General features: G+C 46.2%; 1 protein-coding gene across 1 annotated transcript in view; it reads left to right on the forward strand.

Moving 5' to 3' along the window:
• The first annotated feature begins 3,558 nt into the window (after positions 1-3,558).
• The window catches only part of SNX10 (sorting nexin 10), an 85,869-nt gene continuing 72,012 nt past the window's right edge, over positions 3,559-17,415 (forward strand). Inside the window, exon 1 of the mRNA XM_040352897.1 lies at positions 3,559-3,683. The gene's annotated coding sequence lies outside the window, so the exon portion shown is untranslated. The remainder of the gene's footprint in view (positions 3,684-17,415) is intronic.

The following is a 17,415-nucleotide window of genomic DNA, read 5'->3' on the forward strand; positions in this document are numbered from 1 at the left end:
CACTTTACTCTATGGGCCCTCCGATTCTCCCAGACAGAAGAGGAAAGATCTCCTTCTGTTTTTTTAAGTGGATCATCTTGGAGATAGGTGGGTGTAAACGGACACAAGTTCATTTAAATCTGCCGCTCTATAGAGGCGATTGGAGGGTCCGATTAGGTCCACCTAAAAAACAGACAGGCAGACCTGATCGTGTGGAACTGAGGACACTAATACAAAGGAAGGGGCGGCTAAACACACTGGGGCAGATCCATGTACATATTTGCGTCGGGCGTAGCATATCTCTGATACACTACGCCGCCGTAACTTACATTTTTTTTGAATCCTCAAAGAATGCGCGCCGTAAGTTACGGCGGCGTAGTGTAAATTTGGCGGCATAAGGGCGCACAATTCAAATCGATGTGATGGGGGCAAGTTTTATGTAAATACGTCGTGCCCCGACATAAATGACGTTTTTTTTGAACGGCGCATGCGCCGTCCGTGGGGGTATCCCAGTGTGCATGCTCGAAAATAAACCGGAACAAGCCAATGTTTACGACGATGACGTCATTCTACGCAAATCCCTGTTGGCGAACGACTTACGCAAACAACGTAAAAAATTCAAAATTCGACGCGGGAACGACGGCCATACTTAACATAGGATACACCTCATATAGCAGGGGTAACTATACGCCGAAAAAAGCCTTACGGATACGAGGTAAAAAAATGCGCCGGACGTACGTTCGTGGATCGCCGTATCTAGCTAATTTGCATACTCGACGCAGAATTCGACGGAAACGCCACCTAGCGGTCGGCGATAAAATGCACCTACGATCCGACGGCGTACTAAGACATACGCCTGTCGGATCGATCCCAGATGCAGTCGTATCTTTGTTTTGTAGATACAAAACAAAGATACGACGTGGGAACTTTGAAATTACGCGGCGTATCAATAGATACGCCGGCGTAATTCTTCTGTGGATCTGGCCCACTGCTGTGAAGGAGCTACTGTGATATAAATGGGGGGGTGGGGGGGGATTGGACATAGGAGAAACTGAGGCCACGAGGGCTTGTTCATACCATATAGGTGTGTCCTAATGAACGCTTTTTTTTCAGTGGACTGCCAAATGTGTGGGAATGTGCAAAAAGTATGGCAGGCATGATTTTAAAAGTCGCACCGCACCAGGTCAAATCGCATGACAAGTGGCACACAATTGCCAGCTAGAAGCCCTTTATAGCTGGCACGTTGTCCTTGATAAAGGGGATTTCTTCCTGACCCCTGGAAGGTTGGACTTTCTCCTCTCATGGCGTAATAGCTGCTTTTTAAAGTTAAACTAAAGTCAAATTTAAAAAGGCGATTCATAGCAGAAGAGACATGGAATAGAATAAACCCACATGCCTGCTTGCAGTCCTCTCTGTGGTTGCGGGAAAGAAATTTGCTTTGTGTATGGCCAACCTTAGGCCCCCATACACACTATTAGATTTACCAAAACCATATCATTTGAGGTCAAACCTTAAAGGCCCATACACACGATTGGATTTTCCGACAATTGTGTGATGGCAGGGTTTTTGTCTGATAATCCGACTGTTTGTACGCTCCATTGGACAATTGTTGTCGGAATTTCCGACGATAAATGTGGGATAGCATGCTCTCAAATTTTCCGACAACAAATGTGTTACGTTGGATTATCTGATTGTGTGTACACAAATCCGTCGGAATAAAATCCAAAATACAAACACGCATGCTCCGAAACAATGCTAACCATAAGAAAACATTAGCAGAAGTTGCCCAAAGGGTGGCGCTAAAGAGCAGAAAAACCACATAGTTTTGTGTATGTTGGCTGAAAAAGTTCTGCTGTCTGTATGCAGAACAAATTCACGGCCAACATCCTTCGCACAAAAATCCACGGATTTGTCCGATTGTGTGTACGAGGCTTTAGAGCACAGGTGTCAAACACAAGGCCCGCGGGCCAAATATGGGCTCCAGCCCTCCTCTGGTCCTACTCCAGACTAAGGATGAGCTCTGGCGAGTTCGCATGGTACACATGCAGAGCCCGCCAGGAAGTGTGCACGGCGCTGCGCTAATCACAGCCAGGGAGACATTTCCCGATCCCTGCAGCCGAGCATCGGGACAATGTCTCCCTGGCTGTGATTAGCGCAGCGCCGTGCACACTTCCTGGCGGGCTCTGCACGTGTACCATGCGAACACGCCAGAGCTCATCCTTACTCCAGACCCTAAGGCCTCTTTCACACTGGGACGGGAGGTGCTGTGGTGGTAAAGCGCCAATATTTTTAGCGGTGCTTGACCCTCGAAACTGCGGCGGTATTTCGGCCGCTAGCGGTGCTGTTTTAGCCCCCGCTAGCGGCCGAAAAAGGGTTAATACCGCCGGCAATGTGCCTCTGCAGACCGGTATAGCCACGGTTTCTTATTACTTTCAATGGGAAGGAGCGGTGGAGGATCTGGCTTTCACACTGGAGAAACGGCAGCCGTTGTTTCAGGTCAGTTTTCAGGCGCTATTTTTAGCGCAATAGCCCCTGCAAACCGCCCCAGTGTGAAAGGGGTCTTACTTTTTGCTTTAAGCAATGCATCTAGCTTCTTCCCAGCAGTAGCATAAGGAAAGGGGGTGCATTATGATGTAAGGGAGAGTGGGGGACTCGGCTTCTGATGGTGGGGTGGCTCTTGACATCTAATGTAAGGGGAGGGGATGCGCTGGACATCTAATCTCACAGATACAACCGGCCCTTTTGAGGGCAATCATAATACTGATGCGGCCCGCAATGAAATTGAGCTTGACACCCCTGCTCTAGAGTTTTAATCTGTATGCAATCAGGCAGGCCCTTTCACTACATGGTTTTGGTAAATCTGAAGACAAAAATCTGCAGAAAATCTAATAGTGTGTATGGGGCCCTAGGCTCCATTCCTACCCAAGTGTTTTGTAAACTCGGTTTTGGGCGTTTATGAAATGTATGAACAATGCAGGTTGCGTTGTTGATGCCATTCATCGTTATTCGCACCCTAAAAGCGCCAACCAGACGTGCCCCTTTTCTGCATGTAAAAATGCACAACAAACGTTACAAAACAGCAGCCAATTGAAATGAATGGGTATCGCGTGAAAATGAGCACCAAAAAAACACATAGAAAATTGCGTGTTGGCAAAACGTGAGGTGTGAATGAGCCCTGTTGTGTGTCCTACAAGAGGTTTGGTAATGTGTGCATTTCAACCATCATACTCAACTGCTTTGGCAATGCTAACATGTATTTGGTCCTGCCAATAAAGCTTATTTGAATTGAATTGAGAGGAAGGCTGGAGGAAGGGTGACCAGGACAGGGACAGCTGGGAGTGCAGACCTCCCTGGGTGGGGGGTGCAGTAGTGACCAGAGTGGGGGATGGTACTACAGTCAGGAAGAGTCCTTCTACATGGAAGGGGTTAATTGGGATTATGTGAACACACGTTCACCTCTGCGCTCATGTTCGCGATTCTCTGCTTCCTCTTAGTCTAGTAGTGACTCATTCCTTTCACATTCCTCATGTAAGCCTCTAGCAGAGGAGCCCTCCCCCAGCTGGTTATCAATGGTTTCACCCAGCACGGCTCTTCCGGAACGTGCAGCCAGTTCGGTGGGCGTGGCCTATGCTCTATCTGCTCCGCTGGCTGAGCCGTGACGTAATACCAATACCGGGAGTCAGCTGGCGGCGCGTGTGATCACAGTGAGTATTCCGGGCACCGGATCAATGGGCTCCTTGTAGCTAAACTCGTGTTCCCATCACCCCACCCCCCGCTCACAGCTACTGGATACAATTGTTGTTTTGTTGTGTTATAGATAAAGCTGTCCTTGTACACAGTGAGCGTTCCCACATCGTATGTGGAGACTTTCCTCTCCGATCACACAGGGAGCACATCCCCCTCCTATATACTTTCCAGAGATATAATGGAGGAGACACTCCTATACACACAATAAAGGGGAACTCCACCCATCTCACCGAATGTGACCTATTCTGTGATTGGATGAGGCGGGGCAGTGACCTTATCCAATCGGTGCTCACTGATAAAAATACAAGGTGGCCATGCAGGATGAGCGCCCCCCTGTGGTAACTATGTAGAAGGGCAGTTGCACCAAAAGATGGCAGCTGTCGCTGTACAAGCTGGAGCTACATTCCCACTGCCTCATCCAATCACAGAACACTTCACATCCATTGAGATACCTGGCGTTCTAATTCAATGCGTCTATATGTGGGATATCAAATGGTGAATGAGGTCAGAGGACGCACCTAACCAATCGCAGCTGCAGCACCGTATTCTGATTCATGCACCGCTGTGAATGTAGCCTAATACAGTGCTTTACAGCTTCCACCGAGGCCGATCCATCGTAGGTGCCCTTCCATCGTAGGTGGCCGATCCATCGTAGGTGGCCGATCCATCGTAGGTGTCCTTCCATATGCCAAGCTAGTCCACTGTATGTAAAATATATCATCCCTGGAGATCAGCCTTAATGTGGAGTTCCAGGCTTTTTAGATTTATTAAAACTCCGCAGCTACAAAAAGTGTAGCTGCTGACTTTTAATAAACTGACACTTACCTTTTCCACTGTCCAGCGATGCGGCCGAACCGAGCGTCGCTCCTCTCTGCCGGCACCTCCGTTGCCACTCTGGGCACCCGGCTGTGACAGCTTTTGGCTTCATGGCCGGGCACGGCGCATGCGCGAGTTGCGCTGTGCTCCCGGAGTGGACAGGCGATATTCTGGGACCTGTCACATGTCCCAGGAGATCGCCTAGAGGGACAGGAATGAATGAGGAAGTGGGACAGGAAGTCCCACTCCTAACGTAGCCCCCCCCCCCCCAAAAATGACATGCTAAATGTGGCACGTAAGGGGGTGAGGAGTACTTAAAGCGGAAGTTCCACTTTTGGGTGGAACTCTGCTTTAAAATGATTGAAAATTTGTTTTTTTCCCCCTTCATAACAAACATGTCATACTTGCCTCCACTGTGCAGTTCGTTTTGCACAGAGTGGCCCCGGACCTCGACTTCTGGGGTCGCCCTCTCAGCTCCTCCCCCGCATCAGAGAACCTTCCCCTAGAAGAAGCGCTCTCCCAGGGGGCTACCTTGCGGGCGCGCTCTCGAGTCCATCATTCGGACATCAGCAGGAGCCAATGGCTGCGCTGCTTTCAATCTTTCCAATCAAGAGCCGAGAACCCCAGGCAGAGGAAGAGTGCTACTCCAGCGGGGGAAATTCCAGGGCTCAAGTAAGTAAAACAGGGGAGCTGGGGGGGCATATCACTGCCAGGTGTATTTTCACCTTAATGCATAGGATGCATTCAAGCGGAGTACCACCCAAAAATGGAACCTGCACTTATCGGCATCCCCCCCCCCCCCCCTCCGTTGTCACATTTGGCACCTTTCAGAGGGGAGGGGGGGAGAAGATATCTGTGTAAACTAAACCAGGTATTTGCTCCCACTTCCGGGCATCACTGCGGCTTCACTGCCCGTTTCCTACTGCGCATGCGCGAGCGTGCAATGCTTTGTGAATAGGCACACCATCCTGTGTGTCCCAGAAGGCAGCGTGCCTCCATTTCCCAGGAGGCAACGCAAGAAGGAGAACACCGAGCCTCACCGAGGAAGAGGCAGATTAGGATGATCTGCCTAGTAACAGCCATTTCTGGTAAGTATACATTTTTTTTTTTTTTGGGTGGACCTCCGCTTTAACACAAAATATACATAAACCTATGATGTGAACATGAGGTTGACACTGGATAGCAGTGAGCCCCTGTGCGTCAACGTGTTTTGCTATTTTACATCGTCAGGACTAGAGCTGCACAATTAATCGTTAAAAAATCATGATGTCGATTCAACCCCCCTGACGATCTCCAATGCAGAGTTTTCCGATTCTTTCATATAACAAGTGGAGAGACTTATCAGCTGTCAAAAGAAAAGATCTGTCTGCCAAGTTTTTAACAGGAAATATTGTAACTAACGCTTCCTTCTTAGATCAAACTTCTGTGTGTAAATGCAGGAAGTTTAACCACTTAGTCTAAATCTTTCCTGACACTTTTTTTTTTCTTAAAGGGGTTGTAAAAGTAAAAAAACAAATTCCCTAAATGGCTTCCTTTACCTTAGTGCAGTCCTCCTCCTTTGTTAGATAGAGAGATTATCTATCAGGGCTCGACAAATCCCGGTCGCCATGGTGACCAGAAATAGCATCCTGGCGAGTGGGGTCTTAGCTGGGATGGTGGACATGGCCCGGTCCTCGCACTGCCCGTCACTGTCATTTTGGAATGCGATTACTGCTCCATCCCCGCTGACGCCGGTAAGAGAGCAGCGCGGCAGCCACTGTTTTATTTTTGTTTCATAGGACCGGCGCTCCGCGGACTAGGCCGAAGCCGCGGACTCGCCTAAAACATCCTGCCCGCAGCTCGCCGCGATCCTGGGAAAAGGCCGCGAGCTGCAGGCAGGATGTTTTAGGCGAGGCCGCGGCTTCGGCCTAGTCCACGGAGCGCCGGTCCTTTGGAACCGGCGCGGTGTCCATCAGGAGAAAAAAAAATATCACTGGGATTCATGGAAAACTGAAGAACTCAAGTCCCTTTTCCAAATTACTTCAAAGCAAATTATAGATGGGTAAAATTTCAGATTCACATGCTAGAAACTGTTGACGGCATCCATATGCAAATACTATGATTGACATCCCTGTGCCCCTTGGCTGAGCTGGCAGCAGTAAATGCATGCATTTAAAAGTAGCTTCGAGGTGGGGATTTGACACAGTTTTTTTTTTATTTCTGGGCTGACTTTTTCTTATGATGTTAGAATTATTAATGATTGTAGAATTTTTTTTTTTTATCTATTTGAAATTGTGAACATAGCTTATATTTTGTACTTTTGGCCAAGGGAGAGAGCTGGATTGGTCCAGTTATGTGATACATCAGCTAGGTTCTTCAGTAGCTTCACCCTGACCTTGTAAATTAGTGTGAATTATCTGGGAAAGAATGGAACTGCTTTTCCAGAAGACCAGAGGTTCCTGTAATGGGCTCAGTATTGGAAAGTCTTAGGGCCCTTTCACACGAGACGGATCCATTTAAAAAATTCTACGGGTTGCATGTTTTGAGTTAGAGGAGGTCTAGGGCTAGAATTATTTCTCTCGCTCTAACGATCACGGCGATGCCTCACGTGTGGTTTGAATACCGTTTACATATGCGGGTGCTACTCACGTATGCGTTCGCTTCTGCGCGCGAGCTTGGCGAGACGGGCGCGTTTCCTGGCAAACCCTGATTATTTATATATATTATTTTTTTAGCAGAGACCCTAGAGAATAAAATGGCAATTGCTGCAATATTTTATGTCGCACTGTATTTGCCCAGCTGTCTTTCAAATGCAATTTTTTGGTAAAAAATACACTTCAATGAATAAAAAAAAACAAAAAAAAAATACATAAAGTTAGCCAAATTATTTTTTGTTTTAATGTGAAAGATGATGTTACGCGACGAGAATTGTGAGAGAATCATGATCTATCTTCTGAGCAAAAAAAATATGATTTTCATTTTAGCCAGGATCGTGCAGCTCTAGTCAGGACACACTCGGGGATTGTTGGAAGGAACAGGTCTCACTATCTGATAAAACACATCAATCAGACAATGTATAATAATAACATACAAGAAAGACATTATTCGCTGCCATATCCAGAGGACATACATATAATATACACGCACAACTACCTTGTCAGCACAAGATTATCCCCATATGGGAAACTCCAGGATGGACCTCAAACCTCATCGTATGGAGAAGAAATGGTAGTCTGCCAATGCTAGCAAGCATATATATTGCTGGAATAATCGACACGATGGTCAAAATTACCATCACAATCAGGCCATATTAAATATTGGCTTTGGCAAAAAACGCATATATAAGTATACTTGCTAGCAAAGGAGTACGAGTGTTTCCTCATGCAGGGTTTATTGCAGAGTTTCGTACGTCAGAAATACACGGTGGGCACCGGAACGATTAAGGAAGGTCCAAAAGGGGGGGTCCAAACTGTGTTTGGTCGGTAATGTCAGAGACTTGAAAATTCACCCATTTAGACAAATATAAGTCTTATTAAAGCGGGAGTTCAACCAATTCCTTTTTTTTTTTTTCCCTTAGATTCCTGCTCGTTGTGTCTAGGGGAATTGGCTATTTGTTTTAAAATATGATCCGTACTTACCCGTTTTCGAGATGCATCTTCTTCCGTCGCTTCCGGGTATGGGTCTTCGGGAGCGGGCGTTCCTTCTTGATTGACAGTCTTCCGAGAGGCTTCCAACGGTCGCATCCATCGCGTCACTCGTAGCCGAAAGAAGCCGAACGTCGGTGCGGCTCTATACTGCGCCTGCGCACCGACGTTCGGCTTCTTTCGGAAAATCGTGACACGATGGATGCGACCGTCGGAAGCCTCTCGGAAGACTGTCAATCAAGAAGGAACGCCCAGTCCCGCAGCCCATACCCGGAAGCGACGGAGAAGATGCATCTCGTCAACGGGTAAGTACGGATCATATTTTAAAACAAATAGCCGATTCCCCTAGACAAAACGAGCAGGAATCTAAGGCTAAAGAGTGCCCTCTAAGGGTGAACCCCCGCTTTAATATGGGTAACAGCCTAACCTGCATCTATCAAAGAAAGGTTTGGCTGCATGGGGTCCAGGAATCTGTTGGGACATGTATATTATATGCATGTCTTTTGGATATGGCAGCGACTAATGTCTTTCTTATATGTTATTATTATACATTGTCTGATGTGTTTTATTATAGATGGTGTGACCTGTTCCTTCCAACAAATCCAGAGTCCTGATGAATCAAAATACCGAAACGCATTGACGCACAGGAGCTCTCTGCTGTCCATTTGGCGTCAACCTCTTGTTAACACAAAATATACATAAACCTATGGTGAAAAGTGTGTTTTTTAATTCTTCCCATAGATCTATTTGTAAATAATTTGCTGTTAATAAAATATTTTTATTTTACTCTAGACATTTTGCCTACAAAGTCCGATATAGAGCCTTTTTTGCCTCTTTTTTTCCATTCATTTAACCCCATATGAATGTGGCTTCAGGAGTGTTGTTCTAATTTTTGCAGTTGTCTTCTCACGCTTTGACAGCGAGATGAAAGGTATGCCGATAACCGGCAAGTGTGTTTACATTGCTATCAGCTAGGATTGGCTCTTTACGCCGATCACAGAGCACACTGGGTGCTCGCCGCAGCGAGCGCAGTTCTGGGAGGACTTCAATAGACGCTCTCTCAGAACTGGACGGCCACGCTGTTGCCACAGCTGTATGTTAGCCTATGAGGAAGGAGAGAGCCTCTGCTGTTGTTCACAGTGCTGGATTGAGACCATTTTCGGGTAAGTATTAGGAGGACTGGGGCAGAGCAGAACACGGAATGCTTTTTACCTTGCTGCATAGAACGCAGTAAGGTTAAAAAAAAACGCAAAAAAAAGGAGAGGAAGGAGGACACTATGAGTAAGAAGTAAGATGTGATCAGTTCCTTAAAGGGTATGTATGTCTCAAGTAGGCTGTGTAGAACAGGGTTTCTCAACTCCAGTCCTCAAGGCGCCCCAACAGGTCATGTTTTCAGGCTTTCCATTATTTTGCACAGGTGATTTGATCAGTTTCACTCCCTTGTAATTGCCACCGCTGTTTCATCGGAGGGAAAACATGACCTGTTGGGGCGCCTTGAGGACTGGAGTTGAGAAACACTGGTGTAGAACATAGACAAAGTTCAACTATTATCAGGTGCTAAGGCTCTGCCTTTTATCTAAGATTAAGTGTAGTACAGTGGAACCCTCGGTTTGTGAGTAACATGGTTTACGAGCCTTTCCCAATATGAGTTATTTTTTTTCCAAAAATTCTGATTTGCAAGCGTTGTCTCACAAGACAGGCAGGATTCAAGCCGCCGGGGTGTGCAGTACAGCGTTTGACCAGAGGCGCATGCTTGGAGACGCTCGGTTTTTGGGTGGCTCGGCACCCCCGCTTCTCTGGCCACATGTGGTACTGCATACACTGGCGTTCCCACACCTCTGGTCACACACAGTACTGCATACACCAGCAGTTACTGTGGAATAAATTATCTAAGTTTCCATTGATTCCTATGTGAAAACTTGCTTTGATATACAAGCATTTTGTATTACAAGCATGCTTCTGGAACGGATTATGCTCGTAATACACTGTCATTTTGGCTGGGCTGGTTGTCTAGTATCACTGCTGGTATGATGGGAGCCCTGAAAGCCCTTCTCTTGAGAAAGAGGCTGAATTAGATGCCCACTGGGTAATGTTGGGATTGGGAGTATTGCCCTGGTGTGGAGGGTTTCAAGGGGCCCATTGCCTCCAGATTCAAGCTTTACTGCCTTGTTGGGCCCCGGGGCAGGGAGGCAGGGAGCCTGCGGTGTTAGGCACCCTAGGGGTGCTCTTAGTATCACTATGGGTTGGGGTCCCCACTGTGAGTGAGGGTCCCTTAACAGCACTTGTTTCTGCACATATTTTTTTTAATTTTAATTTTCTTATTTTTGTGCCTTTTTTTTTTTTTTTTTTTTAACTCAAGGATAGAAGCTGTGGTGTGTTTAATATCCTACCTAAAACACAGACCTAGCTCAAACTATGATCTAGCCATTTTCTTTGTTTGATTCATTTATTTACACTTGTTGATGTATCTTTTTCTCCATGTTGGAGGAGAAATATAACAAACTTTTTTTTTTCTTCCCTCCAAGAGTAGGAAGATCAGAAGAGCAGTTGTATAGTTACTTATCACTGGGATAGCCAGTTTTACTTCTTGTATTCTTCTGCAATAAATATAGGATGCACTCCTGACCTCTATTGCAGAAGTACCATTTCTCAGAAAGCCAGAAGTTGTATATGAATGTTTAACCCCCAAACTCAAGGCAAAGCCCCCCCCCCCCCCCCCAAACAAACAACCACCCTGTAAGACAAAGGCATTATTATTCAGGATTTATATAGCACCAAAGTTTGCGCAGCTCTTTACAATGTAGGGAGACACTACACCAAAAGTACAATTCAAAACAAGAGGGTTAAAGGAGCCCTGCAATTTAAGAGTGCTAATATGCATCCCATGCTAGCTCATTATGAAATACTTACCTTAGATCAAAGCTGTTGCCTCGGCCCCACACACTGCTGCGACCGGTGACATGTCTCCTGAAGTTATTTCCGGGTTCGCGGGCTCTGGTGCTGTGATTGGCCGGAGCGTTGTGTCACTGCACGGGAGCCGCCAGTCGCGTCATGCTGCCAAAGAAATGGCACGAGCGAGCCGTTTCTTCAGTGCACATGCGCCGATGATAATGGCGCAAGGTATATGGTAAATATCTCCTAAACGGTGCAGGTTTAGGAGATATTTCCAGTACCTACAGGTAAGACTTATAGGCTGACCTGTAGCTACAAGTGGTGTAACAGGATTTACAACCACTTTAATACAGTTATGTATTAATGAATATTAAATGCAACTAGTGTTCTGGAATTGTCTTGGTATCCTCTGCTAATAATGTTCTGTATAGTAGCGAGGCAGAGAAGAGGACCTATCAGAGTGCTGAATTGAACATGTGGTGATAAGGAACTGAGGAGGAAAGATCACCTTATTGTGCTGCTGCTCCTTCATTGTCCACTTACAGGCTGAGGTGACATGGCTGTGTACAGCCTGAAGAGAGAAAAGTCAGGTCACCTACTTGTCCTCTTTTTGTGTTAGGTGTGTATATCTCAGGACTGGATGGAGGGAAATGCATATCCTTCGCAATAAGAGCTTGTTGACACCAGCAAGATGCGTTGAACACAACCCTGGGGTGTGCGCTGTGAGATGATGCTGATTCTGGTGCTTAAAGTGGTAGTAAACTTGTGTCTGACAATTTTACCCCGCCGAGCAAAGCAGAGTCCACCGGGCAGACCGATTTGTGTGAAAGGACCTTTAGATGTTTTCAGCTTCATAAATCTAGTACTGACACAGAAATTGCTGCACTGAGGCTTGGGCCCCTTTCACACTGCCGCAACTTGAAAGTCACATGATTTTTGCCACGATTTCAGGAAATGCCTGTGTAAACTTGGTCTATGGACCTCAACATCAAAGTCGGACCAGAGTAGTGCAGGGACTACTTTGAAGTCGGTGTGACCTTAAAGTTGCACAGATATATGAAGGTCGGAACTAATACAAGGTATTTACTAAATCTGACATATTGCGTGATAAATGTGTTATTCTCTTTCTGAGGAAGCAGCTGGAGCTTTCGGTTTCTTCTGTAGTTTAACTTCTTGTAAAAAGCCTGATGTTTACAGAGCTCAAGATCTTAATCCTGGAATGTACACACACGGAAGTGTAGGGGTTGCATTGATATTGTTTATTTTAATTTTTTTTATCAGCAAGTCCAAGTATCGATACTTTCAGTCAAGTATTTGCCCATACCGAGTACTAATATTTTGTGGTGCGATTTGTGCCAATACAAATAAATGGGCGCAAATTGCATTTCAAACAATCGCATGCAGTTTGAACAGGAATGCGGTCCGCCGTCACCCGCTGATGCTTCGGTAGACATGCAGAACATCGGTCTGCCTATGTAAATAAGGCAGGTCGCTTTTCTGTCAGTACAGAAGACATGGATCCTGTGTCTCTGCTAAGCAGGGGGTACCGATCCATGCCTTCTCCTAGTACAAGCACCTCCCCCACGGTAGTAAAGCACTGGTCAGGCACACATTTACCCCTTTGATTGCCCCTGATGTTAACCCCTTCCCTGCCAGTGTCATTAGTCCAGGGCTGTGGAGTCGGTAGATAAATGTTTTGACTCCTAAATGTTCCGACAATCTAAATTTAGTAGGAGTCTGAGTTGGAGTCGCTGCATATTTTGCTGACTCCGACTCCAGGTACCCAAAATTTCCTCCGACTCCACAGCCCTGAATTTAGTACAGTGACTGTGCATATTTTTTAGCATTGATCACTGTATTGGTGTCAAAAGTGTCAGTGTCCCGACTGTCTGCTATAATATCGCAGTCCTGCTTTAAAACGGAGTTCCAGACTTTTTTTATGTTTATCAATCTCACCTTCACTGAGAACCCTTCATTGGTTGCCAGTAAAAGACAGAATTGCTTTTAAAGCACTCTGTCTAACGCATAGATGTATCCATGGGAATGCTCCCCATTATCTATGCGGAAAAAAAAAGCTCACAACCCCAATCGCGTTCTGCGATCCACCAACCAAAATTTGCTCCAGATACCGAAAGCCAATTACAAGTCTAAAGGAGAACGAAGATTCGCGGTCCAGGGTCCCAGACTATCGAACGCTTTACCAACCAGCATTCGGTTGGAGGAAAACCATTTAGCATTCAGGAGAAAGATCAAGACGCATCTCTTTTGATATCAAAGGAGACAGGAACAACAAGCGCCCAGAGGCGATTCAGTTCGCATGTGCCGCGCTATATAAGTTTTTCATTCATTCATTCATTCATTCATTCATTCATTAAAAGTAAGCAGCTACAAAAAGCATAGCTGCTGGCTTATAATAAACATTCATTTACCTGCTCCACTGTCCAGCATTGTGACGCCCGGAGCTCCGCTCCTCCCCCCCCCCCCTCTCCGCTTGCGCCTTCATCCTAACTGTGGGCACCCGGCCGTGACCGCTTTCGGCTTCACGGCCGGGCACTCACTGCGCATGCGTGAGCGGTGCTACCTGATTGACCTCCCAGGCGATCGCTTACAAAAATATGTAGCAGAATACATATTGGCCTAAATTGATTAAGAAATGTGAATTTAACATTTTTTACTTTACGGTCTTTTTCTTTTTTTTTTGTTTATAGCGCAAAAAAAAACTGCTAGGGTAATCAAATACCACTAAAAGAAAGCTCTATTTGTAAGGGGGGGGGGGGGGGGAGAAGGACCCACATTTTGTTTAGGTACAGCGTGCATGCCCCCGCAATTGTCAGGTAAAAAGTGCCGTATCACAAAAAACGGTTCACCTGTTTCCTCACAAATGTATGATATTGTGTTTTGCATTCTAGTCCAATGGTGTGTGTTTTGTCTGTAATGTTAGCAAACTTTGTATTTGCCATCACTCGTGCTGTGAATTTGTATGTACAGCGGTTTCCAGATGTACCTCTTGTCCTTTTTGGTATTGAATGAAAACTTTCAGTAAATACTATTCAGGAAGAGATGTGATGCTTACCCAACCAATCCATCCCTTCAACGAATCTTGTGTCCTGTAATGAGGATGTTGGTCTTGCATGAGATGAGGATATTACTACACACATACTGAGACTGTTCAACATTTAGCTGTTGGTATCTGGATACCTACAAAATCTTTGTGTATGGACAGCTTCATGAAAACTGCATGTTCTGTTTTGCATGCTTGGCACAGCACTGCTTCTTCTTCTACAGATATAAAAGACAATGGGCTCAATTCACTAAAGGAAATTGCATGTGATATTTGGGTCCTGTATCCAAATATTGCATTTGATAATGAAAATGTCAACTTAATGTAAGTTTGTGGTATTTACCGCAAAAACAAGAAACGTTTGGTAAATACTACATATACCAGGGATTTCCAAACTCTCTAAACGAAGGGCAAGTTTATTATCCTTCAGATTTTAGGGGGGCCGGACTGTGCCCAACAGGAGTGGAAATTTTCCTGGAATCAGTGGGAGTAAACATCACCACTTTTGGCGTCCCCTGGGAGGGCTGGCGCTCCGTCGTCTGCGTCCCCTGGGAGGGCTGGCGCCCCGTCGTCTGCGTCCCCTGGGAGGACTGGCTTATCAGTGGGAGACGTGCCCCAAGGGCCGGATAAAAGCAAGCAAAGGGCTGCAGTTTGGAGACCACTGGCATAAACCGATCAAATCTCAAGGCTCAGAGTAAAACTTCCACACTACTAGGTAAGGGCGCAGCACACGGTGTACATTATCTCGCCTTCTGTGCACTCCTATGTGTTTTGCTGTTGTGCGAAAATGTGTGACAAAAGGATCCCTATCATTGTCTTTGCGTCCTGTTTACACCTATGTAATGTGCCTAAAGTGAAATAAAACCTCTGCAAAAAGTTTTTATTTTTTTGGGGATCCCAGGATCTTTTAGCCATAATGTACTAGTACGCACAGAATATTGGCACATTATGGCAGACATGCCTGGCACGTGATTTCCTCTGAAAGCGATCGACAGGAAAAGAGACATTTTATCGAAGTGTGTTGGTCACCATAAGAGATCCCTTACCTTCAGCTTTATCATCATTCCATTGCTGGGCCTTCTCTAGCGAAGGTTCTGTAGCGTTTGGGCCAGCAGGGGGGGGGGGGGATATCAATTGGGGGAAGTTACATCTTCCAGCGATCTGCATTGCCGGTGTGATATGACCTTGGCCGCCTGTAGGAGCCAGGCTAAGCACAACTGATACAGGTGACTCATTTGGATTAACACTGTAACATGGAAAATTGTTATAACTGACGGAAAAGTTTTATATTTGGTATTCTGGTAAAGCTATTTCCTCTGATATATAAATAAATCCTGCTTCTAGGTCTCCGTACTGAGGATTACATGAAGTTTCGTGATTGTAAACGATCACCTTGTAAAACAACCCATTCAGTTTGAAAATAGAAATGAGAACATTTTGTATAGATCTAGAAAATCAAATAGGGGGGGAGGAAAAGCAACAGCACACTGAACTTCCCAGTGACTGGCTGTGTGGGGGGAGGGGATGTCAGGGCAAGAATGATCTAGACAACTAACCACTGTCTGTTCTCCTGATTAGTGTGGTCAGTTTTAAATGGAGAAAAAATGGAGGGACTGGCAGAAATACCAGGTATTTCAAACAAAGGAAGATATACAAAGAGAACTGGATATTTTGTAACCCTTACAGACCCCTTTTACCTACAGGTAAGCCTAGATTAAGGCTTTACCTGTAGGTGCAACAAATATCTCCTAAACCTACGCGGTTTAGGAGATAATTGCAGGCACCTACGCATGCGACGTAGACAACGGCGCAGGTGCACTAAGCGTGCCGTTTCTAACGGCGATCGTGCCGTGACTGGCGGCTCCCACGCGTCATCGTGGCTCCGGTCAGTCGCAGCGCTGGAGCCGCGATACCCGGAAGTCACTCCAGGAGGGATGGTGACAGGAGGGGAACTAGGACCGCTGCGGGGGCTTTGATCTCGGGTAAGTAATTTGTAATGAGCTAGTATGCTATGCCGAACATTTTTTTCTTTTGTTTCTGTTATAAAATCTTGCAAATTTTGTAATTTTTCTTCTTCACTGATGGGGCTGCACTGATGACCAGTGCCCTGATTATTGGCTTTCCTTTCCTCAGACATTGACAGCCCTGAGGAAAGGCAATGCCAATAACTGGCATTTGTTTACATGTGATGCGCTGTGATTGGACATGCAGGGAGGCAGGGTTCTGGCAGGATGTCATTAGAGGTCCTCCCAGAACTGGATGACCAAACTGTCTTTTGGCTATAGCGCAGTCGGCAAATGGTTAACCCAAAAGCAAACCTTTATTATATTGCAGAATATTATTTATTAGATTTGATGGCTGCATTCATTTTCTTTTTAACCACTACCCCACCGCGCCATAGACATTTTACTGCTACAGCGCGGTGGAGTTATTCTGGGAGGACGTCCCTGGGACGTCCTCCCAGAATCCTTCACTCGCGCGCTCCCGGAATCATCTGTGAGCGCCGGGTCTAGAAGACCCGGCGCATCACAGATCGCGGTAAATCGCCGCTGACGGAGCGATCACTTGTAAACAAACCGGCGTCTCTGTTCCGATCGGTACAGTGTGAGAGGAGGGGGGGCGGGAGCGGGTGTCAGCAGCAGCACTGTGGCTGGATCTGTGACAACTGCAGTCACAGATCCAGCCATCCATCCATCCCAGCTCAGCTATCCCTGTGCAATACTCTGCAATACCCCAATATTCTGCAATACTCTGCAATACCCCTATAATCTGCAATACCCTGCGCAATACTCTGCAATACCCTGCGTGATACTCTGCAATACCCCAATACTCTGCAATACCCTGCGCGATACTCTGCAATACCCTGCGCGATACTCTGCAATACCCTGCGCGATACTCTGCAATACCCTGCGCGATACTCTGCAATACCCCAATACTCCGTGCGATACTCTGCAATACCCTGCGCAATACTCTGCAATACCCTGCGCAATACTCTGCAATACCCCAATAATCTGCAATACCCCAATATTCTGCAATACCCTGCGCGATACTCTGCAATTCCCCAATACTCTGCAATACCCCAATACTCTGCAATACCCCAATACTCTGCATGATACGCTGCAATACCCCAATACTCTGCAATACCCTGCGCGATACTCTGCAATACCCCCCATACTCTGCAATACCCCCAATACTCCCCGTGTGCTCGCATGCAGAAGCGAACGCATACGTAAGTACCGCCCACATATGAAAACGGTGTTCAAACCACACATGTGAGGTATCTCTGCGAACGTTAGA

Source organism: Rana temporaria, chromosome 5, assembly GCF_905171775.1.
Source record: "Rana temporaria chromosome 5, aRanTem1.1, whole genome shotgun sequence".
Lineage (NCBI taxonomy): Eukaryota > Metazoa > Chordata > Amphibia > Anura > Ranidae > Rana > Rana temporaria.